Here is an 8,987-nt window from a genome sequence, read left to right on the forward strand (position 1 = left end):
TGTCATTAGACCCGGTGCTCACCTTTTCCAGATACAAACATAGTGTTGCATGTGTATCGTACACCTAGTGTTACCAACACGATTAAAATTTACGAAACTCTAATAAGCCACTAGTGCCACAAACAGTGAGTTTAAAAATTTAACCGCACCTAAAATGGCGGTCCAATGCTCAGCATATCTGCACCGTATTCGGAAGGTCCAAGGTTCAAACCTCAGCACGGAGATGGGTTATCTTGATTGGGGTTCTTTGTGTGTTTCTTTAGTCCGTACAGGCAAATTGCAGGATATCTCCTGAAGTCAGGCCGTGAGTAATTCCTTTCACTGCCTTTCCATTAAGTTATTAATTTGGCATCCGACCCTATGTAATGTTAAAGAAGTAGTAAGTGAAAATATCACTTGTTTCGTCCAAGGCCTATATGATCATCTTCAGGTGCCATCTGCTACTCCGCTTAACATGATTTTTGTAACGCCGCTCCCATTTCACTTGCAGAGATTTGCGACACATGCCAAGGATTCTGAGCACATCTATCTTCAGTTGTTTCACCCGAGTGTCATAAAATGTCGTATAATGGAGCCATCTATGGAGACCTGCTGAAACTAATCGTGTAACGTACCTAATTTGCCGACAGATTTACTTTGGTAAAGGTAAAGTGGTCCCTATGCTTAACTAACTGAGCACTAAACTATGGATGCTTATGGGGGAGTGGAGGTGTACATCTACCATTTCTTGACATCGGAACTAGTTGGAAGTTAGTTTTCAGCTTCACGCACCTGCCGCTTTGCCCCTGGGGAAAGAGCCCCCAGTACCCACTGGATTTTAGGCTTGACAGGGCACCAGAACCAGTTTGGACGACGTGGAGAATAGAAAATTCTTGTCATTACGGGGACTCAAACTTCTGCCCCCTGTAACCGTTTAATATAATTTGTTTGACTCTTTCATATTAATTAAATTTGTATTAAGTTAAGATCACGTAATCCACAAACAAACACCCGGCGCATAGCCACCTTTATGCACTGATAAATGTAAATAGTCCAGGTTTTGCTATGTGGACAGGAAGTAATATCTGGTATATTTCCCGGAATTCGGGCAGTTTCAGCAGAGCCGAAAGTCCTTTGAGAATTCGGGAGCTGACAGTTTGGAACGGCTATAACTTAGAAGAGCGAATGCTTGAGTCTCATCCTCTGATCTTAATACATCAAGTCGCTGTCAACTTCAACGTTAGGTCAGTAACTGCCAGAATCACATAGCAAGGCAACGTCATTGGAAATTTAATAATTTAGGGAACACCCTATTTATCAAATTAGAAAAATAGCACATGTTTGGAGGAGTGGATTTCTCTTGGATGCTGTGGTTCGTGGACCTCATGATTCCAGAGAGTTCATTCTCTCTCAGGAGTCTTCATCCAAATTTCGACGAAGGCAGACACAAAAGTACGCCACTTCGTCAAGTTACTAATTCTGGTGTTATAAGCTGTAGAAAGTTTAAGTTAAAGTGTGAGAAAAGTTTGGTTAAATATAATGTCCTGTTATTAAAATTAATAAACAAATGAGTTAAGTGCAAAGTTGCTTGTAGTGCTGTATGTGGCAGTAGCCTTAGGATCTCCCTGCCCTGCCCGAGCCAGGTCCGTAAGACGCTATAGGAGCACTCATCTCGAACCTTATTGAGCAGAACCCAGCTACTCCCGACTTTTCCTACTTGCTCGACACCTGATGATTATCAAGCACAACTCTCTTTCCTTCCCACTTTACTCCTCGACTTCCACGAGGCAAAATGGAGGGCAGTGCAACAACAGCGAAGGTGTCCCGGAACACGGTGGAGGGGGGCAGCATCACAGGGAAGGGAAAGGACTGCAGGTGAAGACAGGTCGGGCATAAGATAGTCACACCCTCTGTCGTCCAGCCCATAGCCAGTTCCTATACCGACTGAGTTAGTGTAGTACTAGGGCCCCGCCATAGCTCAAGCGGTTAGTCGCTGGCTTCCCACCGCGGCGGACCGGGATTTGTGGTGGAAAAAGTGGCGCTAGGGCAGGTTTTCTGCGAGTACTTCGGTTTCCCCTGCCAATCTTCATTCCACCAGTTGCTCCACAATCACCCTCACCTATCATCTGGGGCTGGTACAATAGGCCAGAAGTAGCCGCAGTACAAGGGACTTAGTCCCACCCCACTAGAAATAAAAAAATTAATAGTGTAGTACTAGGAAATAAATTTGCTTCGAAACTGTGTAGGTTTACGCTACCCGAGCACCACTTCGTAGCCACATGCTTCCAAAGGAGGACTAGATGTGGTTCTTGAGTTAATTCTGAGCAACACTGGGAGCTCACTGGAGATTAGGCAGACCAACATTAGAGCGATGATCTACCCAGCGCCACGCAGAACAGTGCATGTTCGATTTGTATTAATATTTAAATTAATTCAAAACAGAATATTAGAATACACTGTAGGGCACGAACGTGGTTTCGCTGCAGCCACAGTGCATTCGGGTTTGGGGAGGGTGGCGCCATCTGCTTAACTTGCACATAAATAACACCGGACACTGCACTGTTTGCTGCTGCAATCTCTTCTAACTCTAACAATTATCAGAGTTTGGTCAGTAGCTGGAAAACATGGTGTCCATTCTCAGCGCGATGAGGTATCAACCAGTTATTATTAGTTGCTGAAGTCAAGAGCGATGCGATGGGCGAAACACGTAGCACGTATACCACAAATTGCATGTGTGTACAGAATTGTAACCGGAGAACCAGAAAGGAAGTAGTAACTTCGGAAATCTACTGGTGTATTTGAGGATAATATTAAAATGCTCTCAAAGAAGTGTATTTGTAGACTGGTAAGATAAGGACCAGTGGTAGGCTGTTATATACACAGAAACATATATTTCCTTTCCATAAATGTCACTAAATTTCATGATTTATTCTGACCGTCTTACAGTGCATACATTTATTCACCTTACTCTTCTCTCTTGCACTACATGTAAGGTGAAGAAATGTATGCACTGTAAGACGGTCAGAATAAATCATGGACATAAATCAGTGCAACAGGACGCTAAAATATAACATTGTCACTAAATTTCTTGACCAGTTTAGCGACTGACACTTTGCCATGCAGTCAGCACGAAGAAATGAATTCTGTTCATTTTTCGTGATTTTCTGAGGACAAATTGCTTCCTCGTAAAAGGTAAAATTATCCCTTTAAGAAGCCGTGGAGGCACATAGGGTAATGAAACATCAAGGTTCCCACATATTCTAGACATCATACATGGCGGTGAGGTTGTCAGCCTTACGTGCCTGTCACCCTTTACCCCCAGGAAGATTCCTGGTACTCATTTCTGTTAGAGGCTGAGTCGAGCCTGGGGCCAAAGTGCGGCTGGAAGGATTAGGTCAATTGAAAAATCCAATGGTTGAATTGGGAATGCTTATAGCCTAATGCCTCAACGAACTGCGCTACCGCGTGAACCCACTTGCGTCCACGTGACTAAGTTAGTCTCAGTTACCTTCTAGCCTGTATCTCCTATCTAATATGTCACGCCACAACTTAGCGCCTGCCTGCCTGCCTGCCTTATCCTTCAGAGGAACTTACTGAACAGCTGCAAATGCGTCATGAAACCGTAGGCCAACGTCATTTGATGAGTAGAAACATCCGTCAGACACTGTGTGAAGTTACATACTCTGTAAGCGCAAAAACACAAACAGACTGATTTTTATAAATTACGTTGTTTCTGTTTTGCAAAATATCGTTACTTTCTGCGTAAGTGACTGCGGTTTATACATTTGTTATAAGTAACTGATACAACAGTAACATCCTCAGTGACTGTAATACCAGTATGCATGAGATTCAGAAGATCCAAGTATGCAGGCCCAAAATGAAACGGCCTGTAAATTCTGTGATTTATTTTGTGTGTGTGTGTGTTATGGTTTTTCAGTTACAGACCAATAGGAACATTATATGCGGTTCCCGAACACCTGTGGCCACCGCTCATTGCAGCTTTACAATAATAATGTTGACATTTTAATTGCTTGTGAGCAATGTACATTTGTGTACGCAGGAAGGGTTAGTTAGATGCGAACAGGCTCCCTCAGTGGCGGTGTGTGGCCCGAGAAATGTGTTTCACTTGGTCACAAGCGTCGGGGGGTAGTTTGTGAACCCCTTACTTCCGGCGTTAATACATCGTGTACAGCCGTTGCCACGCAACAAACTCGAGATAAGCGGATATACAAGTGGGGAGTTCTGGGTAACGGCTCGGTAAACACGTTCACGTTGCTAGGCAGCAGATTCACAATTATGCAACAGTTGGACTATAGCAACGGAAGGTATGTGTTTTCTACGCGATCCGTGCCGAGATGTTATAAGCGAGGTACAAGGTTAGAGCTTAGTAAGTTCTGTACGGGAGTCTGTGAAAATAGAACTTGAGCCAGGATTAGTCAATGTTGGAGCCGTTACCAAGAAACGTCTAGTAACAGACTGAGAACACTAGACTATCTGCTGTAGTGAACTGTAAAGTGTGGGAATCGCGATAGTGTTATAGTTACTTGTAGTTAAGACCTGTAAGTGATTAGTAAATCTACCTATTCATCAATCCAGATGCCGTCTATAGTCACACACATATATGACAGTACTATTATTCGGTTGAGATTGACTCCCCTTTGCGACACTTGGGACCTGTTTAAAAAGCTGATAGTTGCTTAGGTGGGTACGACGTTTTGCGCAATTAATTGTATGACAGATTCATGAACGTGTTTCTCCAGTCCGAAAATGAGCCTCATGAGCCCGATACATACGTCTTATCGCATTTTTAGCGCACTTTCCTAATTTTGAAAAAAATAAAACGAGGCATATCAGATCGCCATCTTTTCTGTGTCCCCCCGTATTTTTTTCGTTTTTTATGAGGTTCGTGTCTTATCCAATGAAGGAAAACGGCAGAAAAGGTAAATCTATCCCTGTAACAGGCCGTGGAGGCCCATAGGGTTGTGAGACGTCGAGGCTGCCATATTTTCTAGACAGTCGGCTCACAGATGGCGGTTGCTCTTTACCTCCAGGAAGATTCCTGGTACTCATTTCTGTTAGAGGCTGAGTCCACACCAGGGACATACTGCGGCTGGAAGGATTAGGTCAATTGTCCATCAGTAATCGAACCCGCTACCTTCCGGCTTGTAGCATAATGTCTCATCCAACTACGCTACTGAGTAGGCGATTCATTCTTCCCGTAATTTATTGTGAAAACCAACCTCTATTCTGTGCTTAGGTCTTTCAACTGGAATTATTCCTCCAGATTTTTCGACAACGTCTATGAACAAATTTCTTGTGTTTTCATGCATTCTATATTCCCCGCCCATCTCATCCGTCTTCCCTACCACCCTAGCAATATTTTGCGAAGATAAAAAATTATGCAGCTCCTTACGGTGCAGTTTCGCGCAGCCTCCTGTCGCTTCGCTCCTTCATGGTTAGCGAACTTGTTTTACAGTCATACAAAACAACAGAAAAATTTGTATGGCTTGGTATAATCTGAAGTTCGCATTTTATAACAGACCGAAGTTCTGAACTGAATGTTACGGAGCATTCACCGACTCTAGTCTAATTTTAATTAGTACATAAACGCAATTTTGATTTGTTACCGTCGCCCCCAAATATTTACCCCGTACCACAGACTCTTAATCACGCATCTCGCCGTGAGTAGTTTCATTATCATCAAGCACTGCACGTCCTTGCGTCTGACAAACAGGCAGTTTTACTTTCGAGTTAATTTTTCCTTCTTCATTCTCTTCCCTCCTCCGCGTCTTCCTACGCCGATAATTACGTGTATCGCTACTGAGGGCATGTAGATATCGCAAAAAGTGACGTTGGAGGGCTTAGTGAAGCTTGTAAACACTTCCCGAAATCGGGTTACATCTGGCAACAGTGAGGCACGCATTTTACATGCATAGGAGTGAAAACACATCGAACAGACCTCAAAGCGAAAAACGGAGCAAGAGTTTCTATACTCAGAACATGTTTGGGCACATTTTACGGTTTCAGAGATACTTAAGGAGAATGCAGCTGATAGTTGTTTAGCTGTGCTTGCATTTTTATACTTGATGTATAACAACTTATGGGATTTAAGAACTAGTGTTCCGGTAGAAGTCCACCGACGTTTCAGGTGAATATATTTATTCCATCTTCATTTTCCTGTCTCCTGTTTTCCACTAATTTCCTGCTTAGATTACTTTGGACCATGAAGATGGAGGCATTGTATTCCTCCGGAAAGTCGGTTGCTTCTACCCGACTACAAGACAATCCCACTACTCTTGACAGCCACCGCTGTGTGAACTTATCTTGTTTTCTTTGAGTCCTAATGAATTTTCATTCCTCGCAGACACGCCTGCCGGTTCGGCTATCCGCATTGTTTAGTGTTTTCCATGTTTTTATTGCCTTGTGGCCCCGTGTATAACTTAGTGTGGCACTAAATTTGTGTCCCATAAACTGAAAGCATGATAACGAAGCACATAAATGTGCCCGCATCGGGCACTCCCCTCAGGCGTGCCATTGAACCGCGCTGACTAACTCACGAGTCAGTAACTGCCAACAAAACACATTAAATAAGGTCGGACGGTTGTGGTACTTCTTGCTCTTTTTTCTTAATTTGGGAGGGGTTTACAGATCTTGTCGTTTCCCGGCCAAATCTGCTTAGCTGTTGTGCCGGGGGAACAATAAGAAATCTATGAAAAGAAAATTAGAATAAATCTGAATGCATACTACACTCAATTGTTTTATCGTGCGTCGCCATTTATCATTTGTTCAGATAGTAATGTGTGACGTATTATGTTGCGTGCTACAGCAGTGCATTATGGGAATCGATAGGGTACGTGGGAGGCTATGAATATTCTGTGGCGGTGGGTATATGAATTTTATTCGCGTGTTCATATTGCAGATTGCTTTTCAAGCATGTTAGAAGGGTAGAAATATTATAGGTCACACAGAAATGAATTACGTATAGCTCTAAATAATGACATGTTATTTAGATTATAAAGGCAGGTTATGACATTTATTTTGCCACTGTATGGAAGGTTACCCCCCTCGAAACTTTTTTGTTAACTGCTATTAAATTTGAGATCTTCACGGCGGTGAAAGTCTATATCCCGTCCTATGGATCATGATACTGAACTGGATGGTTGGTACCGAACAAAAAAACTGTACGATGTCATAATCCAGAACACCACAAAATTTAATGTATAATTCTACTCTGTTGACAAAATTTCAATTGATAATAGAATACAAAGTATTCAACACCATGTAGGGCCCAAGTCGCCTTCTGTGCTCATTTAAAGACGATGATGATAATAATTCAATTCGTGTTTATTTACGTGCAAACTTAACAGCATAGTGAACAATTAAAAAGTTAGCACGAGTATATAGAAATACACAAACATAATTAAAGAGCAAAATACAAAATATGACACTCTATATAATAGCAATAAATTAATAACAATTCCAAGAAATATTTAAGTTAGTTTTAACAGGCGTGAAAAATAAAATAAGTACATTTCCAATAGTTATGCCATTTTGTGACGAGAAAGGACAATGCATGTACATACACATTTTTTTTCCCCTTGGTGCTACAGCCCCAGTGGGCCTAGGCCTACCTCCATGAACTTCTCCGTTCGCTTCGGTTTTTTTTAGATCTTACACATTCGGTAGGACTCCTTGGGCGGGTGATGAGCTCGTCGCAAGACCTCTACCTGTACACAAGCACAAAAAAACGCACACCAACATCCATGCCTTGAGTGGGATTCGAAACCACAATCCCGGCTTCCGAACCCACAATCCCGGCTTCCGAGCGAGCGAAGACAGTGCATGCCTTAGACCGCTCGGCTACCGTGACCGGCACATACACATATAGAAGTTAGTAATAATAATAATAATAATAATAACTAACCCAATTAATAATTATAATAAAACTATCAGCATAAATCAAACCTATCATTGAGAAGTGAGAGAATTAGAATACTACTACAGACAACAAGTTCGTGAAATGGCCGCAAAGCGTCGTACGGGAATTTACTGCCAGTATACACGTACGAGTATCTCAGCAATGTTTTCGACAGCTAGTTCAACGTTGGCAGACTTGCATAGCGGCCAACTGCAACTATTTTGAGGGCCGATGTGGATCTGCATAAGTGTATGTGAATACCTTGCAATATGATGCAATAGAACCTCATTCCACGAACTTAATGACTCTACCACGTATACACAATTAGTATTTCTGATTTGGAATAACCTTGGCAGTAATAAAATAGAAGAACAATTCAAATTTCAATGGATCAATGTATAAATAAATTAATTTATTCTAACTTTTTTTATTTACATTCTAAATATAACCGAGAGAAACGGCCCCGACTGCAAATATGTCGAGATCTTTACAGGCAGTACAGGCGCACCGAGCAGAAGGACAGCGTTTTTTAGAGGGACAAACACCAGACAGTGAGAAGTCCCTAAGATTGCTGGGAGGAACACGAAAGCTAACGTTTTCCAAAACGGAAGTGCAGGATTTAAGACCACGAAAGACCTGAACAAGAAAAAGTGCATCAAGGTGATGTTTCCGTTTACGTAAGATTGTAGACTTAATTTCTCTAAGGCATCTGTATAAGTATATGGAATATGAGGGAAAAAAGATAAAAACTGACGGAAGCAAACTTCTGCTGGGTGCGCAGCAACAAAAATGATTGAAATCAGTTCTTGTTTATTTGTGTGTAAAGCCCAAAGGCTAAGTCAGTTACTTCTACTACTAGAAGTGATACTACTACTACTGCTACTAGTACTACTACTACTAATACTAATACTTCTGCCGAAGAATATGGCCGTTCGATCTATGGCAAGTGATGATGACAATAATAATAATAATAATAATAATAATAATAATAATAATAATAATAATACAATTCTTTATTATTAATGTGCCGAGTCAACAGCCGCAAGGCAAATTACAGACACAGCACAGTGCAGATGAATGAATTACATTA

Source organism: Cryptotermes secundus, unplaced genomic scaffold (genome assembly GCF_002891405.2).
Source record: "Cryptotermes secundus unplaced genomic scaffold, Csec_1.0 scaffold307, whole genome shotgun sequence".
In the NCBI taxonomy this organism is placed as follows: Eukaryota; Metazoa; Arthropoda; class Insecta; order Blattodea; family Kalotermitidae; genus Cryptotermes; species Cryptotermes secundus.